The sequence below is a fragment of the Microtus ochrogaster genome, linkage group LG8, assembly GCF_000317375.1.
Source record: "Microtus ochrogaster isolate Prairie Vole_2 linkage group LG8, MicOch1.0, whole genome shotgun sequence".
Taxonomy (NCBI): Eukaryota; Metazoa; Chordata; class Mammalia; order Rodentia; family Cricetidae; genus Microtus; species Microtus ochrogaster.
Genome location: NC_022033.1, coordinates 19,619,199 through 19,632,851, shown reverse-complemented (window position 1 = coordinate 19,632,851; position 13,653 = coordinate 19,619,199). Strand labels below are relative to the sequence as shown.

Here is a 13,653-nt window from a genome sequence, read left to right as displayed (position 1 = left end):
ACACACACACACACACACACACACACACACACACGTCTAGAAGGTCATACCTATTCAAACCACCACACATGGTTTTTCACCTAAGGGAATGTGGGGGGTTCTGAAGTGTTCCTATCAAGGTACCAAAGGCATTAGCTAAGATATGTTGTTTATTAGACTTGATTAAATGCAGTTCCATAGGCACTAGAGAAGGAGGGAGCATTGCTAAGACCAGGCCTGCCTGCCCTCCCCTAAACCATTCTGTGCTCAGCCAATTGTGAGAGAAAAGGGACTCAGGCAGAGATACTGAACCCTGGCTCCTGAAGTGACATTGCCTTTGCAGCCTATCTGAGGTTTTAAAAATCGGTGTGTGGACTTAAAAATTCACCACCCAATGATTCTAATTGTGGAGGTCTGCAACATAGCCTGAGCATGGCAGCCTGAAACTGCCAGTTTGCTGACACATCTGGACACATCTGTAACCCCAGCATAGGGGAAGCTGAGGCGGGAGGATTGCAGGTTCAAGGCTTACCTGATCACATAATGAGAGCCTTTCTCCTTTTGTTTTTTATAGTGTCTCTGTGTTATAGTCCTGCTGGTCTTGAACTTGCAGTAATCCTCCTGCCTTAGCTTCTAGTGCTGGGATTATAAGTGTTTGCAACCACACCTGGAAGAAACTTTATTTTTCCTCCCCCAGAAAATAAACAAACAAACCTAGGGAAAAATACAAATAGCAGGTTCACCTCGACCCTTAGTGACCACTGACTTACAGCATAGGTAGTGACCTAATTACAACCAGTGACCTGGGGATTCGTCCACACCAGCTACAATCTGACTGTGTGGAAATGGCTTCAGGGAACAGGCCCAAGAGGTAGAGGAAAGGTCACTTCCCTCAGAAGCACAAGGGCGTGGGAAACACACACACACACACACACACACACACACACACACACACACACACACACTGTACAATTGGAGTTTTACAGAGCAGGAAATGGGCCTGGGGAAGAGGAAAGGACTGCCCAGCCAGCTCCTGCCAAAGCAGGGGCACAGCAGGGGCACCACAGGGATGCCTTTCTCCAACCCCCTCCGTTGCTTCAGACCACGTGGCATCTGGACTTTCTATGCTTCTGTGGTTTTTTGGGCCTGGCCTGGGGCCAGGATCATTGCCAGTGTCATCAGCATGAGGAACAGGAGCCACCTAGGCAGGCAGGCTCCCTTTAGGCTGCCTCCCGGACTGGACTGCGTATGACAGAGTAAATAAACAGGCCAGGCCAGCACTTACCTTCTGGCTGGCATCGAGCGCTAGTCGATCAAATTACCTGTAGCGTGAATCCTTTTAGGGACTGGAATTAAGTCCTTTGGCAGATCCTGTGGCCTCTAGGACTCACTTCACATAGAAATAACCTGTTCACTCCCCAAGTTATAATGGGGAATTTACATAACGTTGGGACTATACAATACCTTTGCTACCTCCAACTGACTCAGTTCTGGTTGCGCAAGGGAGCTAACATTACGTAGCTGCTTAAGTCTTTATAAGCAATCAGTGTTTCAGACTTTACGTGTGGGAGACAATTCATTTGTTTTCAGTTGTTCAAACAGTTTCTATAGCTTCTTACAACGTGTGCTGGCCTTGAGCACTAATGCTTTCTAAACAGTCCACAGAAGACCTTGGAATGAATGGCTAGGGTGTTCCAGCCTAGGGACAAAGAGAGCACTTTGGAGGACACCAGCGTTCTGTACCCAAGAGCTGCTTTAAGGGGGGAAAAAAAACCTTTATTGAGTTCTGATTCACCTGCCATGTAATTCACCCATTTGAAGGACGTGATTGGCTGACTTTTCAGTAAATCCCCGCTGAGTGGCCATCACAGCATCTGCTGAAGAACATTTGGTTCTTTCTTTGTCTTTGTTTGATTGTCTGTTTGTTCTTTCAAGACGTGGTTTCTCTGAACAGCCCTGGCTGTCCTGGAACTCTCTTCTGTAGGCCAGGCTGGCCTTGAACTCAGAGATCTGACTGCCTCTGTGTCCCAAATGGCTGAGATTAAAGGTATGAGCCTCCATGCTTGGCATTAAGGAACATTGTATCATCCTAAAGAGAAATGCTCTTTACCAGTCTCCCCCAACTGCCCCCAGCTTGGACAAGCATCAGTCCATTTTCTTCTCTCAGAGAGTCTGAGACTCACTGAGTTGTTGTTTTCTTTCTTTTTGTATCTTTAGTCACGGTCTCATGTATCCCTGGCTGGCATTGAACTCACTGTGTAGCTGAGGATGAGCTTGAACTTCTGATCCTTCTGCCTTCACCGCCTGCTTGTTGGGATTGCATCACGCCTGGTTTACGCGGTGCTGGGGATCAAACCCAGGGCCTTGTGTATGCCACGCAAGTACCCTATCAAGTGAGCTCTCTAGCCAGGGTTTCTGTGTTTTGGACATCTTCAGCAGAATCATGTTGCATGTGACCTTGCATGTTTTTTTTTCCCCTTTTCTTTTTATGTAGAAGTGTGCTTTCAAAAACTCACCTTTGTCTTACCAATGTGGCGGCTCAGACTTGAGCTGAACAAAGGCAGTAACAATAGACATGCCAACATGGGTGGGGAAAAGTCCATAAGGCCTCAGCTCCACACAGGGAACTAAAGGCAGCTAAGAAATGCGGGAAGATGGAGTATTTCCTCAGGGAAGAGCATACCAGTTTGGTTATACAATACCAAAGGGTCAGCCCTGAAAACAGACATACAAGTGACATTATACAGACCCAGCAGATTGTATTTGTGTATTAGGACTATGTATGTATGTAGGAATAGATGCATAGACATATATGCATGTAACCACAGTTAATGGAAAAGAGGCCATGAATCTGAAAGAGAGAGCAAGGAGTACACTGGAGGCTTAAGAGGGAGGAAAGGGAAGGGAGAAATGATATAATTATATTACAATATTAAAAGATAAGAGATAATTTTTTAAAACCTTATTTGTGTAGTGGCATGTCCAACACTCTAGTCCCTGGCCTTTTAAGAAAAAACATTTAATTTTTTATTTACATAATCCTCTTGTGTATACGTCAAGTGCAGGGATACAGGTGTGTATGTGCCCTGGAGGCCAGCAGAGGGCACTGGATCTCCTGGAGCTGGAGGTACAGGTGGTCGTGAGCCATTCAGTGTATGTGCTTGGAAATGAACTCTTCTGGCAGAGTGTTGAGTGCTTTACTGCTGAGCCATCTCTCTAGTCTAGTGGCTCTCCACCTTCCTGACACTGTGACCCTTTAATGCAGTTCCTCATGCTGTGGTCACTCCTAACCATGAAATTATCTCCTGTTATCTCATAGCTGTCATCTTCTACTGCTATGAATTATAACGTAAATATCTGATATGCAACCCCCAAAGGGGTCATGAACCACAGATTGAGAACCTCTGCTCTAGCACCTCTCCTCCCTTTAAAAATATTTATTTTACACATGAATGCGCGCACATGTGTATAAGTGTGTGTGTGTGTGTGTGTGTGTGTGTGTGTGTGTGTGAAGAGGTTGTCAGGAAGCTTATGAAGAGTGGAGGGAAGAGAAACTGAGGTTGGGATGTAATGTATAAGAGAACAATAAATAGAATATATGCATACATATATATATATACATACACACACATACATACATAGATCGTCATAACAAAATATCACAGACCTGTGGCTTCAACAACAGAGATTTATTTTTCTTGGTTCTGTAGGCTGCAGTCTGAGATGAAAGTTAGTGGGGTTGGAAGCCAAAAGTAGTAGTGCATGCCTGTACCCTAGCATTTGAAGATCAGGAAGGAGGATCAGGCATTCAAGACTAGCCTTGCCCAGGTAGCATGTCAGGATATCCTGAGCTATAGGGTAAAACTGTGTCTCAAAAACTCCAGAAGCAGGGCCAGGCAGTGGTGGCCCATGGCTTGAATCCTAGTACTTGGGAGGCAGAGGCAGATGGATCTCTGAGTTCAAGGCTAGCCTGGTCTACAGAGTGAGTTCCAGGACAGGCTCTAAAGCCACACAGAGAAACTCTGACTTGAAAACAAAGCAAAAACTCCAGAAGCAAGTAAGTTAGTTTTAGAGTTTCAGATTTTACATTTGATTCTAATCCATTTTGGGTTCTGCCTGTGGTGTGAGGTAGGGGTCAGCCTCATTCTTCGGCTTGTGGCTTTCCAGTTTTCTTAGCACTGTTTACTAAAGACCGTTTCTTCCTCATGAAGCCACCTTGGCACTCTTGTTGAAAAGGGGGCTGGCTGCAGATGCAAGGACTTACATCTGGATTCTCAGTTTTGCCCCTTCATCTGTATGTTTGTCCTTAAAGCTTTGCCATTTTGTCCTGATTGCTGCAGCTTGCTGCTAAGTTTAAAATGAGGAAGTAAGAGTCCAGGGCAGTATACTTTCCCTTTTGTGTCTTGCACCATGAGAGGTGTGAACGAACCGTAACACCACTGAGAGTTGGTGCCCCCTTACCCTGGTCAAGACTTCATCTCCGGGACACGGGCTCTAAGTTCAATGCATGCCTAGAGAGATGGTTTCCTTGTCCATTCAGCCCCCAGCTCTTCATTATAGATCAGTGGAAGCATCCTGCAGAAGACAATGGCCCCCATGGGTTATTTTAAACATCGCTCCGAGTCTTCCCCACCTGCTCTGCTGTCACTAATTGCACCAGAAACAGTATCATTCACAGCTGGATTATTAATGAACCAAGGGGGAGCCCCAGGCAAAATGAAAGGGGACTTTTAGACTTGGGAAGGCTTGGGACAACCCAACCTGTTTTTTGTTTTTCATTTTTTTTTTTTGGTTTTGTTGTTGATGATTTTGAGACAAGGTTTCATGTATCACAGGCTGGCCTCAAATTCATACTTTTTGCCCCGAGTGTTGGAATTCCATGTATTTGCTACCGCACTTGACAGATGTGGTGCTGGGGGCTGAACCTAGAGTTTTGGGGCCTGTTAGGCAAGCACTACCCGCTGAGCTACATCCCCAAACCAACCCACAGGTTTACTCCTCCAAGAAAAGTAACTGAGTTTGTTCAGCAAATAGGAAATCAGTGGCTAGGTGTGGTGGCTTTTAATCCCAGCACTCAGGAGGCAGAGGCAGATGAATCTCTGTGAGTTGAAGGCCAGCCTGGTACACACAATGAAAGAGTTCCAGGTCAGCTAGGGCTGTATAGTGAGACCCTGTCTTTAAAGAAAATAAAAGGGAAATCAGCGCACTTAGGCCATGTTTCTGGGGTCCTGACTTCTAGCCTGAGTGCTGCAAACAGGTTTCCTGAAGGTCGCTGAGATCCTAAACTATGAGTCTTGTCTGCTTCTCCAGTGTCTTAGCTCTGGGGTCCTTCTGGCTCTAGTCTGGAGGCTGGGAAAGTGCAGGAAACAAAGCCCATTGTGGAGAAGAGAACCCCATTGTTCTAAAGTCTGTGTTCAGGGAATGTGGGCTTCAGAGAATGTTTGGGATGGGGTTTTTCTCTTTGTCGACTTTCTTTCCTCTCCCTGGGGTGGGGGAACAATTTAAAGAAGCAATTTTGAAAATGAACTTAAAGACAGTTAAACCCATTGCCCTCAAGGGAAGGCACACACTACAGGGCCTTTTGTACAGAAGCCGCTTCCGTTACATGAGAGAAGCTCAGGGTGTTTGGGGCTTCTTAGCGTGAAACCTCAAGGAAGCCGGTTGGTCTAGATCCTCTGCATCTGAGCCGGTGGCAGACATTAGCCTAAGCATGACCACTTCCTTCCTCCTTCGCTTCACCTCCCCTCTTTCAGATGGAAGAAGCAACGTGAGTCCACGTCACAGGCCACTGCCTGTTGCTTTTTTTTTTTTTTTTTCAAGCTGGAAGATTATCCATATAGCCCTGTCCCCTAGACAAGGCTCCAGGTATTTGGGGAGCTTTCTGACTCAAGCTGACCAGGGCCTTAAGGTGAGAAATTGACGTTCGGGCACTGGCCCCGTCCTGTGAGACCCTAGGTAGATTACTACCCATCTCTGGGCCTCACTAGATACAGCTGTCAAATGGGAACAGAAATACCGTCCGGCGGGCGGTGGTGGCGCACGCCTTTAATCCCAGCACTCGGGAGGCAGAGGCAGGCGGATCTCTGTGAGTTCGAGACCAGCCTGGTCTAGAGAGCTAGTTCCAGGACAGGCTCCAAAACCACAGAGAAACCCTGTCTCGAAAAACCAAAAAAAAACAAAAAAAAAAAAAAAATACCGTCCGGGCTTCTCCCTGTCTGTACTGAAGGTTAGGGGTGGGACAGAGTACAGGAGAACTCTGTATTTCGAAGCCTGGCTGTGTCTCAGCAGCTTCCAATTTCCTGTAGCTCAGAAAAGGGGTCCCTATCCCGAGGGCTCTAAGATCTAGATCTGGTTGGGCGCGCACACGCGCGCGCGTGCGCGCGGTAGCAAACCCCTTGGGGCTGTGCCCGCCCAACCCTTTCCCTGGAGCTTAGGCCCCGCCTTAGGGGAGGAGCCAAGAGGCGGCGCGGTGGCTCGCGACCCAGCAGAGCTGGCTCTGTCGCCGCACCACCAGCTGCGGCTCTGGGACCTGCAGACCAGCCGGGGCCGGGAGCCGCCCGGGGCAGGGCTCGAGAGAGCGGGTGAGTAGAAATTTACTGTGTTCCTTTGCGCTCTGCGGGGCGGGCAGGCAGGTGGTCTCGGCTATTGCCACTCTGGCTGGCGGAGAGGGGCGCCTTGACCAAAGGCGGGTGGCTTAAGATAATTGGGTTGGTGGGATGTGCTGGAAAGGCGGGTACCGAGGGTGGGGGCCTGGGAGTTGGGCCACAGTGGGGACATTCTCCCACGTCTCGTTCTCGGATGAAGAGGCTGGTGTAGGGGGTGCATTGGCAGGTTGTTGGTTGGAGCTGTGATGGCTGGATCTTAGGGGCGATGTGAGTGAGGTTCGTGCTCTGTCTGGGCTACCGTCTGCCAGGGGTTACAAGACTGAGTGCCTGAGCCATAGAACACCAGACTCCCTGGACGCGCGGTCTACGAGTCGGGCATGGGGACGCCGCCCCCTCGCGTGGCGGCGCTTGGTCTGGGCAGGCTACGGCAGCGCGCAGGGAGTGGAAAAAGTCCCGGGGGCAGGCGTCCCGGCGGGCAAAACTGACTCAATGCGGGATCCTCATCCCTAGAGCGCGGCGGTCAGTTCGGCAGCCCCCGGCGTGGTGGTTCCCAGAAGGGGTGCGCCGGGCCTCTCCGTCGGCGGGCCGGCGTGGGTGAGAGCTGCGGGTCGCTCGCTCCCGGAGCGCTCCACTCCTCTCGAGTCCCGCGCATCTGCTCCCCCAGGGAGCAGCGCCCCCGAGAGCTCTGGACGCTCAGAAACGGCGCAGCCCTACCCCAGAGGTCGACTGAGGGGTCTCCCACAAGGTCACACAGAGCGCCCAGATCGCTCCGGGTGGGAACGAGGAGCGGGAGGTGCTCCTACCCGCCTTCGTGGCGGATGCGGATTCTCTTCCTCTGCGCTCCTCTCCCAGCCCAGCCTCCTGCTTTACGGAAGATGCTGCTGATGCAGCTTCCAGTCCCGGGCGGATAATCGGGTCTAGGTGAGCTTTGACTCCGGTCCTCCGGGCAAACCAGTGGGGCGCTGCCACCACGAGCCGGGCCTGGGAGCCCATGCTCCCTGGAACCTGGAGAGCGGAGGAACAGAGAGATGCAGCTACACAGCGCTTCCCAGAATCGAAAGCCAGTGCTTGCGCGCCCATGTGATTACACTGTTCATAAAGGGCTCCTGTTCTTGCTGTCAGAGGCGCCCACCAGCTCCCCGGCGGTTGGGAGTACCAGGTGCGGCCTGTGAATCGCCCTCTGTGGAGGACCCAGAGCCCGACAGTGCCAGGCGCCGTTCCCCTCCAGGCTCTATGGGGAAGGGGCTGGCGGTAGCCCCGGGCCCTCGGGGGTGCTGTGTGTGTGTGGGGGGACTTCCATGCATGCTATCTTGTGAAACAACCTCCGTGGGGGAATGAGCTCTCCTTCCAGACTGAGCTCAGCCCAGCTCAGCTAGAGACTAGCTGTCTGCCTGCGGGCGGGCCCTGCACTCGTTCCCCATCAGCACCGATCTGTAAGAAGTGGGGCGAATGGTCGCGATAGGATAACCGAGAGGCCTCGAGTGACGCTCTTGGTGCAGAGGAGCATCATGGATGACCCTACTAGGCAAACACGCCTTCAGTAAGGGTTTGAGTGGGGCGTGTCCCCTAGCCAGGTGCAGAAGTGGAGCCCTGGTGGGTGGTTCTGCAGGGGCTGGGGTGGGGGTGGGGTTCCACTCTTCCTCCCTCAGTTATGTCACAAAGAACCAGCTTGCAGGAGGCGGTGGGGACCGGTGACTCCTTCTAGCGAGCTGCCTGCTTGCAAGGCCTTTCCCACACACGTTCCCACCACCTTCTCTCCCACCTGTCACCCAAATCTCATCTTCTCTGCCCCAGTCGCTGGGATGCTGTGGCCAAGATGCCAACTAGACTGTCAACTGTCTCCCCTAACAATCTCTCCCTGACCACTCCGGTTCTTCTCAGCCTTTGGAATGGCTTCCTTTCGGAAGATTTCTTGGTTTCTAGCTGACCCTTATTTGTGGCTCAGGTGGCAGACACTCCCTGGGAAGTCCCCTTGTGATGGGATGCTTCCTGTTCTAGAAGTACCAGGTGAGCAAGGCCAGTGTTTGGTGCCCACACAGACTTTGCACTTCGTGTTCAGGGAGCCAGAGGAGCGGAGGTTAAATTCTAATCTTGCTATTCTGTGTTTTCATGAGCGCTAGTACCAGGGCCAGGGAGGAGAAGCTGAGGCAGGGAATTGGTTTCCTGTGGGGCTCCTTTGAGCTAACCACCCATCCTGTCTCGTGAAAACCCAGTTCTAAAGCCTCAGAGAACTCGCTCTGACCAACAGCAACTGAGTGAACTTGGGCCAGCAGATTGCAAAAGCAGCCTGGATTCAAGGGCTGGGTTTGGACTCAGGGCAACCTCTGTTGTTGACCTTGCCTCTTCTCCTACCCTAGCACCCTGTGCTCCCAGCCTCCAGGGGGCTTGTAGCAATGTAGACAGTGGGTCCCAACTGACTGCCCCCCTACGTCCCAGACCGGGACAGCCCTTGTCTCAACACATCTTAGAGATCAACCCTGGGGGAGGGGGGGAGCATGCATAAATGTATCACAGAAAGCGATCAAAGTGTGAAAGTATTGCAAATTGAGGAAGCTGTATAAGTCTAGTTGAAACAACAGCTCTAAGCTTAAAAAGCCTTGGGATTCTGGGTAAATCTCTCTCCAGCCTCCCCCCCCCCATAATAAGAATCCCATAATTGTCATCTTCATGAGAGCTTCAAGGACTGTGTGAGATAAAAGAACGTAGAAGCACTTTGTGGAGTTCTGGTAGGCAGTCAGGAAGTGACTCTTGTCACCAGCACCTGTTTCTTCCTTTCCTTGGACCCTCATGGATCCTGCCTCCTCCCCTGCTATAAGGAAATAGTGCCTCTTTCCACAGTTCTTGGGACAGAGAAAGCCTCCTCCTGTCTCCTGGGAAGTGGGCGCTATCCTGGGAATTAGGCTTTTGCATGACCCCTTCCCCAGGGTTCCTCTTCCATACCTTGTGCTTGGCAAAGGGTTTTCATAATCAAGACAGCTCTGGGGGTTCTCATCTTAGGGGAGAGGCAGGCTTGCAGACAGAGGGCCTGGTGGGGTCAGAGCTCCCACAGTAAGAAGTGGGGACTGAAGGCAGGTTTGAGTCCTCACGCTCTGAGTCAGTGGGTGCCCATAGACTCCTTATATCTTATGCAGGTAAGCTGCCTGCTAAAGGCGGTAGAGCGAGCAGAAGAGAGATACTGGGGGTAAAGCCTTCGCTCGGGGCTATCCCTGTATGCGTAAGTGTTCACAGATGTTAGTTACTATTATTATTAGTCTATTATTGCCAATAACTGGTGGGCTGGATTTACTGTGGGAGCACATTTGATCTCTTCAGTGGCAATTTTCCAGGCGGTGGGTAATGGAGGGGTGGGTACCCATGCACGGAGAACTGCGTGTGTTAGATAGAGCGTACAGGCTGGAAAGCTCCGGATGGCTTCGGTGAGCTGGGGGTGGGGGTGGCTGCTGGAGCCCAGTCAATGGACTGTGATGCAGGTCTTGGTAGGAAGACCAGGGAAGGAGTCAGAGGTCATCCTGCCAGGGGCTGTGCCTGGTTAAATGCTCACTGACCCGAAGCAGCGCTCCACTGCCTTGTCAGGTGGAGGCTCTCTGCAAAAGGTTGTCTGACTGTGGTATCCAAGGAAGATGAGGATTCATTTCTGCATGGGAGGAAGGGCTGGGCTGGGCTGGGCTTTGGTATGGAAACATTCTCCTCTCTATTCCTTTTGGGCCCCTTAAGGAAAGCACAGAGCTGACCTTCCCTTGCTTGACATGTTGCCCCATGCCATGATCTTCAAAGATGTTTTGGGCCAGCTGGGCATGATGGGATATGTATGTAATCTCAGCAGTCAGGAGGTTAAGGCAGAAGGAGAGAAAATTCAGGGACGGCCTGAATTTGTGAGACCCTGAAGAAGAAAAAAAGGATGTCATGTGCTTTCCTGTATGCTCTTTGTAAATGTCTAAGTTGGCTGCACAGAGTCTAATTTCTCTGACTTTGTGTGCCCCTTGGTGCCGGACATTAGGCCCCTTATGGTTGGTCACCATAGAAACCTGCCCTGGCTTTTGGGAAATTTCTGAGTGCAGGTGACTGTGGGGGGATGTGTTTCCGGATATCCCAGGATAGGCATTCCACTGAAGTCCCACAAATGTGCCTTGACTAGGGCAGTTTGTGGCTTGATTGATGGGGCAGGTGGTGACCAAGTCCCAAGGTGGCCCCAGGGAGGAATGAGTCTGTTAGGATGACTGCCCAGAATATCATGTGATCCTGCCTATAGACAGAAGACGTCCAAACAAATGCTTAACTATTCCTTTCCCGTGGATGATAGAGTTCAGGGTTTGAATTACGATTCTGCTTTCCACCAGTTTTTGGACCGTGGGCAATGGTTCTGTTTCTTTGCACTCCAATATCTTCATCTGGAAATACAGACCACATATACTGTATATGCAACACATATAAGGCATTCTGAGTTCTTCTAAGGATTTTAATCCTATGTAAAGTAAAGGGCTTCCAAGCTTTTTGCAGGGAGTCTCACTATGTGCTGAGGCTAGCCTTGAACTCTCTGCCCTCCTAGTTCAGCCTGAGTGCTGGGGTTGTATAGGGGTGTACCCCTAAGCCTTGTGTGCCTTCTTAAAGCTGCACACAATATTTGTATAATCTCTGCTAAATTTTCTTCCATGACTTTGTCTGTAACCATACTTAGAGTATGTAATGATCATTATTATTTTAGTCTTCTTTTTTTAAATTATTTAAAATTTTTCCTTTTTAGATTTGTTTACTTGATTTTGTGTGTGTGAGTGTTTTGCCTGTGTATATGTCTGCACCGCATGCATGTCTGGTGCCAGCAGAAGTCAGAAGTGGGTGTCGGATCCCTGAGAACTGGAGTTACAGACAGTTGTGAGCCCCCAGGTGGGTGATGGGAATCAAACCTGTATCCTCTTCAAGAGCAGACAAGCCACCTCTCCAGCCCCTAGTCTTCTGCTTTAGCCACTAACCTGTAGGCATCGCGGAGGGTCTTGGCCAGTGTCTAGAAATGTCTTTGTTTGTCAGGGCCAGTTAGGGGAGAAGCAAGAAGGGGGCTAGCTGACATCTAGTGCATAGAGACTAGGAAGGCCTAGAATGGCTCCCAGATGTTAATAGTGTCTAGGCTGAGATTGGCTACACTAGACCTATGTCCTCTGAGGTCAGTGACTGTATCTAATTCATTCAGCTGTGTCCCCAGGTGCCCAGTATGATGCTCAGAGCCTGGGAGACGATCCATATGCATTAGAGGAATGAATGAAGACTTGGAAGGCCTCATGCATCCTGGAGTCCCTGGGATTTGGCTTACAGGACGTTTTGAATGGGCAGGAGAGATTTAGATGAACCTGCATGATGAACAGCTGCTCGGTCATTCAGCCCAAAGGCTGTCAGATTGCTCATGCTATTTCCCCTTGAGCAGGTGCACAGGGGCCTGAATTAACACAGCCTCATGGCTGTGTTACTGCTGCAGTTGCTTGTGCCAGACACAAGGCCCATCTTGATTCTCGAGTGGGCTGGGAAAAGGGGCCATAGGTGCTAACAAGAAACGCCCTGTCAGCTGAGCCCTGGGATCTGCCAGGCTGGGGCGCAGCTGCTGTTAGCTTCCTGTTTTTCCCCTTTCTGGTGGAATGAAGGAAACCCACTGAATGGCTGTTTTTCCACTGACATTTACAGCAATGTGATAGGCCTTGGATTAATGAGGTCAAGCGACAGTGTGAAACCTGCCTGATAACTTGAAGCCTGGCCAGCAGGAAGACACGCTCGTTGTCTTTGGGCTGTTTGATGTTTCTGGATGGCTTTGGGCAGGAAGCAGGGGTTATGACTGCTCAAAAGAAGGACGTGTTTTTATGGGCTGCAACTGTAGAGCTTGCCCTTGTCTCTTTTTCTAATTTATTGGGAAGGCTTATTTTAATGTGGACTTTGAAATAACCAGCTTGTTAAAGCAAAGATTCACTTTGAGTGACACAGGTTGCTGAGTGGAAACCTGGACCATAGAGAGGATATCCCCCCCTCCAGCCCCTCCCTGCCTCAAGTAGAAGCCAGAACTTAATTCAGGTAGGGGGAGGGTTGCTGGGTGAGTGCCTCACACTGATTGGGTTAGGGTTAGAGTCTAGACTCTGATTTGGGAGGGCTCAGACTTCAGCAGCTGTGTCTAAGGGGCTCCTGGGAGGGGGTGTGTGCCTCACTACTGGTTTGCAAACGTTCCTGAGTAGCAAGCATCTGGGGAACCCCGAGTCTACAGGTGAGGGTTCTGGGTGCGGACCACTCAAGCACAAAAGACAGCTCAGCCCGTGCCTGTTTGCACAACCATCTGCTCTGCTGGCTGCTTTCAGAGTCACAGATGTTAAGTATGCCCAGGCCTGGGACCAGATGCAAATGACAGGATGCCTGGGCTCAGAGAACAGCTCAAGTGGCCAGAACTGGTGTGACTGAGTTTACAGGGCTTCTGACAGCACTTGTCTAGGGATGCACCATTCCTGGCCCATCTGGTCACCTGGGAGTTTCAAAACCACAGATCCCTGGGCTCTAGTCCATCCCACCCCTGTCACAAGCAGCCCAGATGAGCCCCTGGGAATCTGTATGTTTTAAAATAGGCCAGGAGATTCTGAGTTACAGCTGGAGGGGGAGCAGGGGACCAGTACCCTGTGTACTTGGATCCTGGTGCAGGGCTGCGTGCATCCCAGTGGCTCCTGGCTAAAAGGGGTGCCCAAGTCCAGCTTGTGCTTGCTCCCAAGCTCTGCACCCTGCAGGGTTGCCTCTGCCTAGAGGGAGGGACACCTGTTTCTTAAGTGATCATGAACATGCGGTTCTTACGAGCATGCCTCTAACTCTTTAGTCCTCCATGGGCTCTAAGTGGTGGCAGTATTTGCAGCCCTGACTCTACTGCTCAGGAAAGTGAAGCACAGAGAGGGTCAATGACACCCCCAAGGTCACAATACCGATAAGTGGCAAAGTGGATTTGAACCTAGGCCATCTGGCTTTAAAGCCCTTGTCCTTCATTGCCACATGTGCTGACTTTTTAAAAAGTCTCTCTCTCTCTCTCTCTCTCTCTCTCTCTCTCTCTCTCTCTCTCTCT

General features: G+C 50.6%; 1 protein-coding gene across 3 annotated transcripts in view; it reads left to right on the top strand.

Moving 5' to 3' along the window:
* Positions 1 to 6,467: 6,467 nt before the first annotated feature.
* Ppp1r16b (protein phosphatase 1 regulatory subunit 16B) overlaps positions 6,468 to 13,653 on the top strand; it is an 88,892-nt gene continuing 81,706 nt past the window's right edge. The window contains exon 1 of one of the 3 annotated variants that reach the window (XM_005363001.3): positions 6,468 to 6,560. The gene's annotated coding sequence lies outside the window, so the exon portion shown is untranslated. Of the gene's footprint in view, positions 6,561 to 7,377; positions 7,506 to 13,653 lie in introns of those variants that run through there. The other 2 variants (XM_005362999.3, XM_026787028.1) reach the window with 2 other exon arrangements.